The 15,174-nt window shown below is 45.2% G+C and overlaps 1 protein-coding gene across 3 annotated transcripts in view; it reads right to left on the bottom strand.

Moving 5' to 3' along the window:
* Positions 1-15,174, bottom strand: part of LOC138759219 (ras-related protein Rab-37-like) — a 216,775-nt gene that overhangs the window by 101,347 nt on the left and 100,254 nt on the right. The window lies entirely within an intron of this gene.

Genomic DNA, 15,174 nt, shown 5'->3' with positions numbered 1-15,174 from the left:
CCCCCTGCCCCCCGCCCCCTCCCCCCTGCCCCCTCCCCTGCCCCCTCCCCTGCCTCCTTCCTTCCTTCCTTCCTTCTCTCCCCTTCTTTCTCCCCCTTCCTTCCTTCCTTCCTTCTCTCCCCTTCTTTCTCCCTCCTCCTCCTTCCTCCCCTTCCCCATGTCTTAATTTCCTGTCCATAAACTCCTCTCCTTCCATATCCTTCCTCCTTTAGTCCTCTGAATCCTTCTCCCTTCCCTCCTTATTCATTTTCCATACTGTATGCCTCATTCCCCACCCCTCCTGGCCCTTCAACTACCCCTATTACCCTTTTCCCATCCTACCCCTCCCCATCCCCATCCCCTACTACCCTTGCTTTTACCCACCCCCTCCTACCCCCACCTCTCCAACCCCTTTTCCCCACCCTTTCCTACCCCTTTCCCCACCCTTTCCTACCCCTTTCCCCACCCTTTCCTACCCCTTTCCCCACCCCTTCCAACCCCTTTTCCCCACCCCTTCCAACCCCTTTTCCCCACCCCTTCCAACCCCTTTTCTCCACCCCCTCCACCTCATCCTTTCACCCACCCCATCCTTTCACCCACCCCATCCTACCTCTCCTTTGCCCACCCCTTCCTCTTTCTCCATTATACTACTCCCATACTCTCTTCCCTGCAAATTTTCCCACCCCTGCCTCTGCACTGACTGTTCTCCTCCACCTGGCTCAATGCTCTTGACACAATTCTCCTCTTCCCCCATTCTTGCCACCTCCACATGTCCTGCTCTCTTCAACCCTGCACCTATAGTCTTTCCCTTGCCTATCCCCTATCACCATTGCCCCTTTTCGTGCTTGCCCATCACATCCCATCATGATCTCTCTCCCTACACCATCCACATCTTACAACTCTGGTGATGTTACTTTTATTACAATAATTTTTTTGGGGTTCTTTTAAAACAACTGTCCTTTATTAGCTAAAGACTGTATAGAGTCATCCATCTTGACTCCAACCTAAGCTGCAACAAACTATTTTCTGACTCCCTCTAGTGGCCAGGAGGATCACTAGCACTCTGACTACATCCTCTTTCCTTTGGATGTTTAATCTAACAACATGGCACATTATTACCATATTCATTTCAATTTAAAGTTCAACACAAATGTAAACACTAACATCACTAGCACAAACTTTTTAAGGGTGCAGTTCTTTTTCTTTTAGAGATTCAGTCTGCCAGGTGCTTTGACAACATGTGTGGATCTTAACATGTGTGGATCTGCTTGTGTTGGCTCAGCTAGTCCACTCCTGCCTAGCACTGGTGGTGTTCCCTCTGTTGCTGTGCAGGCTGGCTCTTCTGCATCTGTCTGTTCCTGTAGTATTTTCAGCAGGCTCTTTCGATTCCTCTTCAGTATTTGACCCTCCTCTGTTCTGACAGTGTAGGATCCTGGATTTACTTTCTCCCAGAACAGTGGCCTTCTTGTCCCAGGTGTTGGAATCTCTGAGTCTCCCTGTGTCATGTTGTGCCAGTGGCCCTAAGCTTCTTGCTGACTTGTCATAGTTTGCCTTTTGACTCCTGTGCAGATGCTTTTGATTCCATTTGGCATATCTGTTCTTGTTTGGGTCTGCAGAGTAGGGAAGTGTGGAGCATAGTCTACGTCAGAAGATCAGTAGGTAACGTGCCATGTTCAAATGGTGAAGCTCAGTAACTCAATAGAGCTCGATACGGATCTGAGCCACTCTCTTGTGCTTTCTTGAGCAACTGTTTAACTATGTAAACTCCTTTCTCTGCTTTGCCATTTAAGTGTGGATGCAGAGGACTTGAAGTCACGTGTCAGAAATCATACACTTCTGCAAAATTCTGGAATTCTCTACAACTGTAGCATGGTCCATTGTCACTGTAAACAATTTGAGGAATTCCGTGTCTTGCAAAGATTGATTTCATATATTGGATCAGACAAGCAGCAGACATGCTGGGAAGCAGTGCAATCTCTGGATAGTTCGATAGATAATCAATAACCAACAAGTCATTCTTTCCATCCATTTGGAACAGATCAGTCCCAACTTTCGGCCACGGTTCTGCTGGTACGTCAGTTATCATCATGGGTTCCTCTGTCTGGTTTGCACAATGTTTCAAGCAAGTCTCACAGCTGGAAATAATCCTGTTAATGTCAGCATTTACCCCTGGCCAATAAATAGCAGTTCTGGCCCTCCTCTTGAATTTTTCTATGCCCAGGTGCCCCTTGTGCACCCGTTTCACCATCTCTTGTCACAGTGATTGAGGAATGACCATTCTGCTCTGTCTGAGTAGAAGTCCCTTGACAACATTCAGCTCAGCTCTGATGTTGTAGTACGGCTGACATTCACCTCTAGACCATCCTTCATTCAGCTTCTTGATGACCTTCTGATGAACTGTGCCCTTTTCTGTTTCAGCTGTGATCAGCTTGAATTTCATGCCAGATACAGGAAGAGATTCATTGATCAGATTCATGTGGAGATTCACGTTAGTCTCTGTGGAACTCTCATTGTGAGCTTCACTCTACATCATTGCCCTGGATAAAGCATCAGTAACACAATAAGTTTCTCTGGTGTGGACACCAATTCAAAGTCATAATGTTGTAGCTTCATCATCAGTCTTTGGACTCTCGGCGATATTTTACTGAGATTTTTCTTGATTTTCGCTATTAATGGCTTGTGGTCTGTCTCTGTCACGAATGTCGGTCAACCATACACATAACTGTGGAATTTCTCATGTCCCTAGACCAGACCTAGATACTCTTTCTCGATCTGTGCATATCAACATTCAGATGTTGTCATCATCCTTGATGCGTCTGCTACTGGCCTCTAATCTTCTCCCACAGCCTGAAGTAGTATGGCCCCTATTCCATCTTTTGAAGGATCCATGGATATTTTAACCTTGCTGGATGCATCAAAGAACATCAAAACCACTGGTTCTGTAGTTATAATGGTCTTCAGTCATCCCCATTCTTCCTTGAGGTTGTCTATCCACTTGAATTCACATTTGTCCTACAACAACTTCCTTAGGTACATTGTTTTGGAAGACAGGTTTTGTACGGTATTCCAAATGAAATTGATCATTCCCAGCACTCTCAACATGCCTCTTTTGTCGTTGGGTCTGGGCATCTCAAAAATTGCTTTCACCTTGCTCTTGTCTGGCTCCACACCTGCCTCTGACAGTTTATTTCCCAGAAAGGCAATTTCCTTCACACCAAAGTGACATTTTTTTCTGTTTAAATTTAATCCATAATTCTGGATGTGTTGTAGCACTTTGATGAGCCTCTCATGTTGTTTTTGTGTGGATCCCCAGAGGATCATGTCATCTATGTACACATGTACCCTATTTATGCTGTCTATGATGTGCTCCACTTCTGGAGTATCGGCCAAGCGGTGAGTTAAATGTACAGTATTTTGGGCTATCCAGTTTTATATGCCAGAACCCCTGGGATGCATCCAATTTGGTGAAAAACTTTGCACCAATCACCTCACTTGTAATTTCATCCCTGGTTGGAATCTGATAATGTTCCCCCTTTATATTGGCATTCAAGTCTTTTGGGTCCAAGCATACATGTGTAGGTCACTGTTCTTTTAGACACACAACATTGAATTCACCCATTCTGTGGGCTCCTCCACTTTTTCTATGGCCCCTAGTGATGCCATTCGGTCGAGTTCCTGCTTGAGCTTTCAGAGGTGATGGAACCCACTTTGGGGTATGCATTACTGGCTGTGCGTCCTCTTTTAACAGTATCTTATGGGTGAATGCAGAACTCCAAACCCCTTGAAGGTGTCTGAAAATTGATCCAGTATTTCCTCTTCACGGTTCCATGTATCAGCGCTGTTAATGAGGTACTCTTGACTAGGCTTAAGTTTTCACATGCTTTGTATCTGAGCAGTAATTCATGTCCATCTGGGACTACTCCTTTTCTTTAACTCTCACCTTGAGTTTACCTGTACCTTTTCTGCCACAACCAGAATTTATTGTCATGAACAAGTCATGAAATTCATTGTTTTCATTGTCGATGCTCTGTCCATTGTAGACATTGAGCTGTACAGGATTTGTATGGATATATGGCTTTATCTTCATTGCCCTGAGTTGCTCACATATCAAATTGACCTTTGTCCCTGTGTCCAGCTTGAAAGGAATATTTGTTCCACTTGTTTGTAATGACACAGTCTACTTGTCCTACTCGACTCTGTTCACACTTGGCTGTTCAATATCTGTTGGTTTGCAATCTTCCTGCACTAATATGCCCACAAAAACTGTATCACTGAGAGCAGTTTCTTCTATAGTGTGTGCAGTGTGTACAATTCACTTCAGTTTTGTTTCCCTTTTGAAAAACATTGCTAGTGATTCTGCCCTTTGTACTTATATTACAGACTTTCCCATAAGCTGGTCATTGCTTTGGTGCATGTTGAGAGCCACATCATTTACAATTGAATGTCTCTCCATCATCTTGTTATTTCCTGTATCTCATTCTTTGTGTGTGTAGGCAGACACTGTGGCTATGGCTATGCCTTCATTTTCACCAGCTTTTGCACTCTCACTGAACTTTTCCACTTGCTGCATAGCTAATTCACTGGCGTGGCATATCTTCACATCTCCAGCTGAGGTAAGCTCTGTTTCTCACAGCAACCTCTCTCTCACTTTCTTATCAATAATCCTGAACACAGTTTGATCACGGATCGTTGAATCTTGTAGTGATGCAAAATTGCATGTTCTTGCTTTTAAAAGTTCATTAAAAAACTATCAAAGCTCTCTCCCCACATCTGTGTACATGAGCAAAACACGTACTTCTGAAATGTTTCATTTTTCTTTGGTGAACTTCCCCTGGTCAGCTGCTTTGGCGAAAACAAAAGTGTTGAAAACCTCTAGTGCTTGTGGTCCTGCCATGTTAAGAAGCAGTGCAATCTTCCATGCATCAGGTTTGCTATCTACTCCAGTGGCTTGCAGGTACAGCATGAATCTTTGTTTGAACAGCCTCCTCTTGTGGTCGAAATTTCCATTCCAATTAACAGCATCAGTGAATTTTAGACTCTCCATATCTCTGCTGATAATGTCTGATAAATACTCTGCACATTCCTGGTGTTTCTTTTGTGGTAATTTTTTTGAAACTTGAGTTCTTTCAAAACAACTATACTTTATTAGCTAAAGAACTCACTCAAGACGTGTGGAGGCATCCATACTGAATCCAACTGAAACTGCAACAAATTAGTCTATGACTCCATCTAGTGGTCAGGAGGATCACTAGCATGCTATCACTACAGAAAGCAGACTCTATCCTGAAGGACCCCCAGCACTCAGTCCATGCTCTTTGCACTCTGCTACCATCGGGAAAAAGGTGCAGAACACTAGAGACGAGCACTCAGCAGCACAAGGACAGCTTCTTCCCCGCTGCCATCAGATTCCTGAATAATCAATGAACCAAAAACATGTCCTTACTTTGACTTTTCGTGCACTATTTTGATTTAATTTTGTAAGGTGGTTTATATGAATCTTTGCTCTGTGATGCTGCAACAAAACAACATATTTCCTGACTTATTCATGACAATGTTGTAGGCTTCTGTTATTTTTATCTTTATTTTATATCTTTTTTTTAGTAAAAAGTTACTTTGGGGGTTGGAACAGAGAAAGACACTCACAGATAACAACATTTTGAATAGACAGCCTGGCACCTAATTCAAAGCTATAAACAGTGTTATTGTTCTAAATTGAAAGATTATAACAATGAATGTTTACTCAAGACAATATCTGTTCAGAGAGGGAAGGCCATCTACTTATGACTTAAGTCATGTGATTGAAACACTTAAGAAAAATAGCATTTAGTTCATTAGAAAGTCATCTGGAAAAATAGTATTGGAATGACTTTGGGTGAGATGATCACTTCTGTTGATTATCCTTGTCAGAGGAGAACAGTGATATAATGTTGGCATTGTAATGGTCATTTTTGATTGACCCATGTCTGGAGGAAGGAAACAGGATCAGTCCTGTATTTGGATCATGATCATTCTAATGGTCATTTAGTTTAACCCTTGCCTGGGTTCGTGGAAGCATCGTATTGTAGAAGACTCAAGTCTTGTAACCCTTATGTAAGGAAAGGGGAGTTGTAACAAATCATTTGTATGAAGGAACATTTCTCTGAAAGCAACTCAACAAGAATTCATGAGTTTTGAGAGGTCTGATGACTCAGTGTTTCACCTACGTTATAATTACTGCTGAACATCAGTTTAAAGGTTCTGAGTTTCAATACAAGATTTATGAAACTGAACTTTGAATTGATTTTTCAGAATTGTGCCTGAGCTGTAATAGTTTGGGTCACACACCATACACACACGCGCGCACACATTACATTTGCGCATAGTTGGGGTTAAGTTTAGATTTAAGTAGGATGTTATATTATTAACAGTTATTAATAAAAATTATTGTTTTAAGATACCATTGTCTTGGTGAATTTCTATGATGAATCAACAATAAATGACTCTGCAGACATCATGGGCCAAAATGCCTTTTCCAATGTTGTACTTTGCTGAACAGAAGAACACAAGCCCATCCCAGCCCTCAAGCATACCTCACCCTTCAATATAAGCATGGATGATCTATGCTGCTGGTCTCAACTACTCATCTCTGCCAATTCCCCATTGGCCTAATTTTTTCCATCCCAGGGTAGATGATTCTAGAACTAGAGGACACAGGTTTAAGAGGGACACGAGGCAATTTTATTTCATTCCGGAATGAGCTGGAATGAGAGGAAACCATAGAAGATCAAAAGGCATTTGGACAGATGAATGAACAGGAAGAGCTTAGAAGGAGGATATGGACCAAATGGGACTATCCCAGGACACCAATGTGGTCGGTATGGTTGTTGGGCTGAAGGGCCTGGTTCCATTCTGTGTGATTCTCACCATCTAAAATGGTCTGGCCTCAACCACCCATGTGGACAGAAGTTCCAGAGATTCACTACTCTCCGGGCAAAGAAATATCAGCAGAGCTCAGTTGTCAATGAGTGGCTCTAGTGTTGGACCCTACATCTCTTTGTGACTCTCCCACTCAGGAAAATAAAATTTAAGATCTTCAGTGGCCTGTGAACCAGCTGTCCTGGTCTTGATTAGCAGTCCTACACCCTCCCACTCCTGGCTCAATTCAGCCTAGGCCAGAGGATTTCCACTCACATGCCACTTTAAGCATTCCCTATACCATCGGTGTTCTGTGATTAGTAAGGGATTGCTTAAGGTGGTCTATGAGTGGAAAGAAAAAAAATTTGAGAGCCAAGGTTTTAATCATAACTAATTGACTCGTTATGTGCACGGTTTCAGAACTCCAGAGGAAATGGGCCAATGACAATTCTTCTCAAGCAAAATATTTCAGTAACGATTGGGTCTCGAGCAGTAATTCTCAACCTTCCCTTCCCACCTTAAGCAATCCCTATGCCACAAGTGCTCTGTGATTAATATGAGATCACTAATTATGTGAGTGGAAAGAAAATGTTTGAAAACCACTGGCCTAGTCTGTGGGTTGTGGGCCTCAGGCTATCCAGGGGGCATAGAGGTTGCACTAGGCACTACGCCAACCGTGCCACCCATACGCCAACCATGCTGATTCTACAATCATTATTAATAACATAGGATGTTGTTAACCAGATGTCATTCACTTTGACTTCTCCGGTTTCTGGTAGACCACTACCCAGTCTCTCTCTCTCTCTCCATATCCTTCAGTCTCCTTTCCTACAGCTCCCCACCCTTCCCTCTCCATTCAGGGAGATAACCCCTCCCCCTATCATGCCAGCTTTTTTCTCTTCTGCCCTCCCATCCACATCCATTTAAACCATTACAGCACGGAAACAGGCCATCTCGGCCCTTCCAGTCCGCACCGAACCAAGTCCTCTCCTCTAGTCCCACCTACCTGCACCTTGCCCATCACCCTCCATTCCCCTCCCATCCATATACCTCTCCAATTTTTCCTTAAATGACAAAATGGACCCTGCCACCACCACTTCTCCTAGAAGCTCATTCCACACAGCCACCACTGTGAGTGAAGATCCCCCTCATGTTACTTCTAAACTTTTGCCCCTTAACTCATGACCTCGTTTCGATCTCTCCCACTCTCAATGGAAAAAGCCTATTCATATCAACTCTATCTATCCCCCTCATAATCTTAAATACCTCTATCAAATCCCCCTCAACCTTCTACGCTCCAAAGAATAAAGACCTAATTTGCTCACCTATGACCTTTTTTCCTGTGGGCCTGTCCTCTCCCCCTGCACCTCACCCCCCACAATTTTATTCAGTCTCCTGTCTGCTTTTTGCTCATACTTTGAAAATGGGCTCAGGCCCGGAATGTATCTTTGCCGTAGAGAACGCTGTCTTGAATTTCTCCAGCACATTTCTGTATTAAACGACAATCACAGTGTTTTGCTAACTTTCTTGTTTAACCAGACGCTGTTTTACAAATCACTAACTCAGGTCCTAATGTTGCACAGCACAAAAATATGAGACTTTGGCCCATCTCATTCATACTAACCATTCTGCCCTTCTACTAGGACCACATCCTGCTCTGCCTGTGTCTGACTAAATGCCCTTTAAACATAGTAATTGACCCCATCGTTTCCACTGGCAGCGAGATCTAGATATTATCCACTCTCTGTGTAAAATTACCCCTCAGATTCCATCTAAATCTTCTTCTTCTCACCTTTAACCCACGCTGTCTTGTTTTTCATGGCCCTACCATGGGGACAACGATTTGGTCTATTATACCAGTCATGATCTCATTTTCTTCCACCAAGTCACCATCAGCCTTCTTCATTTCGGGGAAAACAAGTCCAGTGTATTCAATCTCTCCCCGGAACTAAATTGCTCCAATCCAGGCGACACACTCTCTCCAAATAGAACCACATCCTTCAATGAGTGCAGATCTGGAACTGCACGTAAGACTGAAAGTGCACTTAACGGATTTTAAACTGAATTTAAATTGAGCAACCGTCTGGTGGGAATTTGAACTATACTTAGGGAAGGTCCAGGCCCGTGGGATGCAGGACCAAGCGAGCACTGGACTGAGGCACCATTTAAGGAGTTGGCTCCTGAGAAATCCTCTACTTATGTATCAAGAAATTCTGCCTCTTGTATATCTCCAGCAACACCAATATTTCTCAATTTGAAACCTCCAGATTCAAGGACAATTTTGTTCCTGCTGGGCAACATTGTTGCAGCACCAGCGATCAGAACCTGAGTTCAAATCCCATGCTGTCTCTAAGGAGTTTATGCGTCCTTACCATGTCTGGGTTTTCCCTGGGATTTCTGGGTTTCTCCCACGGTTTGAAACATACTGGGGGTGTAGGTTAATCGAGTGTGAATTGGGCAACACGGGCTCATGGGGCGAAAGGGCCTGTTACCGTGCTGTATGTTGAAATTTAAATTTAAAATTAACATTGAAAGTGGATCTTGCAGCGGGGCTGCTATGGTTATAGCTCGAGGTAGAATGGGTTACAGCTAGAGGCTGAAAGAAGGCTCGCACACCAAGGGAGTATAATCGACGCTGACTTCACTGGGCTGCTGCTCTGCCTTTTATAGGCAGCCGGTCGTGTCACCACCAGGGCGGGGCTTGAGTGAGGGCAGCTGCTGATTGGCTGCCTCGGATGCGCGGGCACAGGATTGGACCCTCTGCCATCCACTGGCAGCGATTGGCCAATTCGACCACTATTTCTGTGGCCTATGAGAGAGGGTGTCTCATCCCGTGTGCTGTCTACCCCGATCGTTATGTTCGACGGCCACTTGCTGTGTTGGCCCGCGGGCCTCCACAATCGCTAATTTTAAAAGGTGATGCGCTTGCAGTTTTAATTGTATTTTTCTCTATTTCCTGCACCTTGCCTTGATAACATGAAACCCTGCCCACTTAATCTAGTGTTAACACCACACTTTGCACCACTCTTTCATTATAGCACTACCTGCTGTACATGAGTACAGGCAGACCTGCATGGAGAGCATGCAAAGCAAAGCTTTCGCTATGTGGCAGTACACATCACAACAAACAATTAATTCAGTGACTTTACCATGCTCCAATGATATAGTCAATATTTATCCATCAGCCTCGTCTCCACACCTGATTTTCCCTTTCTCAGTTGTAGTTGGGAGATCTGATGCTGGGCAAATTTCCTGCTCTGCTTCCAAAATTACAGATTTCAGATTTATTGTCAGAGTACGTGCATGACATCACATACAGTCCTGAGATTCCTTTTCCATGCTGGCACAGCAGAATTACTACTAATTGGTAGTGCAACAAAAGTAAACTCCCAACATAAAAATAAAAGAACTGTAAACAGATAACAAATGTAAACAAACTGACTGTGCAGTACAGAAAGAACGAGAGAATCAATAAAGTGCACAAGTAAGAGTCCTTAAATGAATCCCCTGATTGAGTTTGTCATTGAGGGGTCTGATGGTGAAGGGGTAGCAGCTGTTCCTGAACCTGGTGGTGCGATCTTGTAGCACCGACACCTCTTTCCTGATGGTAGCAGCGAGAACAGAGCGCGTGCTAGGTGGTGTGGATCCTTGATGATCGCTGCTGCTCTCCGACAGCAGCGTTCCCTGGAGATGCTCTCAATAGTGGGTAGGGTTTTGCCTGGATGTCCTGGGCTGTGTCCTCTACCATTTGGAGGGTTTTACGCTCAGGGGTACTCGTGTCCCCACACCAGACCGTGATGCAGCCGGTTAGTGTACTTACTGCCACCCCTCTGCAGAAATTTGCCAGGGTTTCTGGTGCCGTACCAAACCTCCGCAAAACTCCTGAGGAAGTAGAGGCACTGACGGACTTCCTAAATGATGCCATTGGTGTGCTGGGTCCAGGAAAGATCCTCCAAGATAGTGATTCCCAAGAACCTAAATTTGCTCACCCTCTCCACCTCTGATCGCCAAACCCCAAGATCAAAAAGGATGCTATATAAATGCTTAATATTCTGTCTGAACATTCTCCAACCAAGTGGCAGTAACATTGACTTATCCGGTGTCCGTTGAACCCTATCTTCTTCTCTCTCTTCCCTATCCCTCTGACCCCCTGTCCTCCAGTTCCCCACCCTCTATTCTCTCCATTCAGAGAGCTTCCCCCTCCCCCTATCACCCCAGCTTTTTTCTCCTGCCCTCCCACCCATATCCGCCTTGCCTATGAGCCTGCGGTTCCCACTTATACCTTGATGAAAGCCCCAGGCCCGAAACTTCGGCTCTTTCTCTGTGCTATATTAGGAATGTAGTACAATGTGCGGAGTCTCTCCAGCACTTTGGTGTAAACTATTTAAATGCAAATTGTGTCTTTCTCTCTGGTTCGCTTTAAAGATCTCGAACAACTTTTAATTCACTTTCTTGCCAGTTTGTATTTACCACAAAGTAAAATCTACCATCGATGAACTCCCATCACTTTTGTTGACCCTTGGTATCACCCACGACTTGCAGAGAGCCCAGGGAAGTTCTTGACTGGTGATGTTAGGTGGTCTCATCTTGCAGTGGCCCATGAGAAGGAACAAAGAAATGAGTGGGCCATGTTTTTCACAAACTCGGAAGCATTTCAAAGAATACAGCCAGAACAGACCTTCTGATGTGTAAAATAAGGCAGCTAAATTTGGCGTGGCAAGCTCCTACGAGCTAATAATGGCCAGAGAGAAAAAAAATTGTTTTTAATGATGTGCATTGCAGAATAAATATTCGCCAGGTCCCTGGATTAGAACTCCCTTGCACTGCTTCAAGATCATGCTCTGGAACCTCTCGGGGCACACGAATGGGCCGTTTAGTAGCTCTTCAAAACCACACACCCTCGCCAAACCGTCGGCCTCGGAAAGGCGCTCATATATCTGGAGCTGAACTCGAGTGCAGGATCATATCAGGTGTTCCCGCTGCAGCCTCCTTGACGTTGGAGAGGCTCAACGTGGCCTGCGGGAGTGCTTTGTGGAGTGCCTTCACTCTGTCGACTGCAACAGCGAGGATCGCTCAGTGGCCAACCATTTCAATTCCACGCACCATTCCCACGCCTGCCCATGGCTTCATACACTGCCAAATTAAGGCCACCTGCTAACTGGAGGAACAACGTCTTATCTTCCATCTTGGCATTCTCCAACCTGACGGCATCAATTTTGACTTCTCTGGTTTCTATTAACTCCCTCCCCAGGTCCCTTCACCCCCTTTCAGAGAAGCCCCCCTCCCCTGATCCATCCTCCGCTTCCATCCTCCTGCCTGTATCCACCTCTCACCTCTGAGCTTCTGCTCCTCCACCTGCCTCTTCTTCATTCCTCTCTTCTCCCCTACTGTTGCCTCTACTTCCTTATGCAGGGTCCAGGCTTGAAACCCTGGTGGCCCTTTACTGCCTATGGCCTGCTGAGTTTCTCCAGCATATTTGTGCATTGCAGACCCTTTTACCCTTGCTGGAAAGAGCACTACCTTGGACAGTAGCCAGGATGCGCGTTAAGAAGGGCGATGCAGAGAGGTAACAATTAGGTAGAGGCTTCCATTCTTAGCCAAGCATCAACGCGCATTCACCACCTGTGGTCAATTCCAAAGAGTATGTGATTGTGTGCCGGAGAGGGTGCAGCGGAATTCATTATGACACTGCCTGACCTGGAGCATTGGATAGGCTGGGCTTATTTTCTCTGGAGCAGGAGACTGTGGGCTGGGGTTTACAACAAGGTGGGATAGATACTGTAGATTTGAATACATATTTTTTTGCACTGGGAGTGGCTAAAACAGAGCAAAGTCAAAAGTGAGAGGTAGGAGGGATCTGAGGGGGAGTTTTCTCATTGGGCATGCGACCGGAACCTGGAACGAGCTGCCTGGGGATGTGGTGGAGGCGGAGACTCTCACAGTTCGGAATGACCTGGATGATCAGAAGAATCACCAAAGTAGAGAAGGCTACAGATTTAATGGGGGTAAATAGGACCAGACCGGTCAGCGTGAACATGATGGTGAGCATTTCTGGTGAGACTGCATTTAGAGGATTGTGTTCAGTTCTGGTCACCTCATTACAGGGAGAATGTGAAAGCTGTGGAGAGGGGGCAGAGGAGATTGACCGGGATGTTGCCTGGATTGGGAAACAAATTTCATGAGGTAAGGCTAGCAGAGCTGGGACTTTTCTTTTTGGAGTGTAGAAGGAAGAGAGGAGACTTGATAGAAGTCTTCAAGATTATGAGAGGCGTAGATAGGGTGGATGGCCAGTGCCGGTTTCCAGGGCAGGATCAGCAAACACCAGAGGACATCTGTACAAAGTGAAGGGAGGGAAGTTTAGGGGAGATATCAGGGGTAAGTTTTTGTGGGGGCCTGGAATGGCTTGAGTGAAACACAAAAGTTTGCAGGCCCTGTGATATTAATAAAAACACTCTGAAATCCTGGAAGAACGCAGCCGGTCTTTTCAGCATCCATAGGAGATAAAGTTATATTGCCAACATTTCAGGCCTGAGCCCTTCTTCAAGGAATAAGCTAAAACATTAGGGCCCTTTAAGAAACTCTTAGACAGGCCCATGGCTGGGTTTTGGGGTAGGGAGGGTTTAGTATTTTTTAAGGTACATATGGGATAGCACAATATTGAAGGCTAAGGGGCCTGTACTGTGCTGTAGAGTTCCATGTTCTATGGGCTGAAGAGCTTGTCTCTGGGTGGCACCTCAAGGATATCAAAAGAATCAAACATTATCGAGTTAGCGGAGGAATGTGAAGCTGAGCTAAATGATCTCTCGAACTGTCCAGCAGACATGCAGGGCTAAATGGCCTTCTCCTACTGAAAGGGCCGAACCATGTTCTATGGAAGGTGGACCATTGCAACTATTGGGTGAGGCCAAGAATGTCTCGTCTGCCTGTGACATTGCAACAGAGGGTCAGGTGACTTCCTGCAGCCCCGTGTCTGAGGACTGGGCCTTGGCGAAGAGGCTCGGACGGAGATTGGGACCATGGGAAGGGATCACTGCTTTGCCGAGTCGTTCAGTGACCATCAACTCCCTCACTCCTCCACCCCCTCACCCCCTCAGGGAAAGAATTAAAAGGGAGAAGTGAATAAATTGGATTCCTCCGAAAGCTCTGCAAACCTCTTGGTTCAAGCTGCTCCGAGCGCAATGTCCCACCACTACCCCTCCACCCAGGCTCTGTGTCTGATGCAACTTGTTGCTAAGCAACCTGCAGACTCTCGCTCAACGCCTGAAAGTTAAAATGGATGCGGTGTTTATAACCTCTGGCAAATAATATTTGAATCTCCGGGAGGGAAAGAAAAGAAACAAGTATTCAAGAGGAGATATTTAAAATTAAATCTGGCAGATGGTTTTACTCTCCTCCCTGCAGCAGATGGCTGTAGAAGATAGATTCCCTCTGGAACCTGCTACATATACATAATGAACCAAGACGCCCAGACCTCCCAGGATTAATTTCCACCTTTCTCAAGTGAATTGATTCTACTCTTGGAGTGTGAAAAGGGGCAGCGGTTTGGGGGGGGCGGGGGAAATAAAGGAGATTTTGGGTGCCTCATGGGATAAATGGAAGATGGAGGGTGATGCCAGAGGATTGTTCATGCGGTTAGAAGCCTTTGACCTGCAGTGAACCACAGAGATCAGTGCCTGGACCCTTGCTAAGTGTTACCTGCAGGAACAAATTAGCTGCGAATCTAGAAGATATGATTAAGAAGTCTGCAGATGTGCTCTTGAAAGCACTACCATCTGAAAGGTGCCCTCCAAGCCTCGCACCATGGCAACTCAGAAATATATAACCATATAACAATTTACAGTATGGAAACAGGCCATATCGGCCCTTCTAGTCCGCACTGATTTACGTGAAACTCCACTAGTTCCACTTACCCACTACCATGCCCATAGCCCTCCAACCCCCTCACATCCATGTACTCATCCAACCTACTCTTAAATGACAGAATTGACCCTGCCGCAACTACTTCTTCTGGTAGATCATTCCATTCAGCCACCACTCTCTGAGTGAAGAAGCATCCTCTTATATTACTCCTAAAGTTTTGCCCCCTAACCCTTAACTTATCTCCCCTACCCTCAGGGGAAAGAGCCTATTCACATCTACTTTATTCCCTTCATAATTTTACATACCTCTATCAAATCCTCTCTCAACATTCTACACTCCAACAAATAAAGACCCAGTCTACTCAATCTTTCTCCATATTCAAGATACTGCGATCCAGGCAACATTTTGTAAACCTTCTTTGCACGCTCTCTACCTTATTGA

Source organism: Narcine bancroftii, chromosome 3 (genome assembly GCF_036971445.1).
Source record: "Narcine bancroftii isolate sNarBan1 chromosome 3, sNarBan1.hap1, whole genome shotgun sequence".
Lineage (NCBI taxonomy): Eukaryota > Metazoa > Chordata > Chondrichthyes > Torpediniformes > Narcinidae > Narcine > Narcine bancroftii.
Note: the sequence above shows the minus strand (reverse complement) of the source record. Positions and strands in the feature narration are given on the sequence as shown.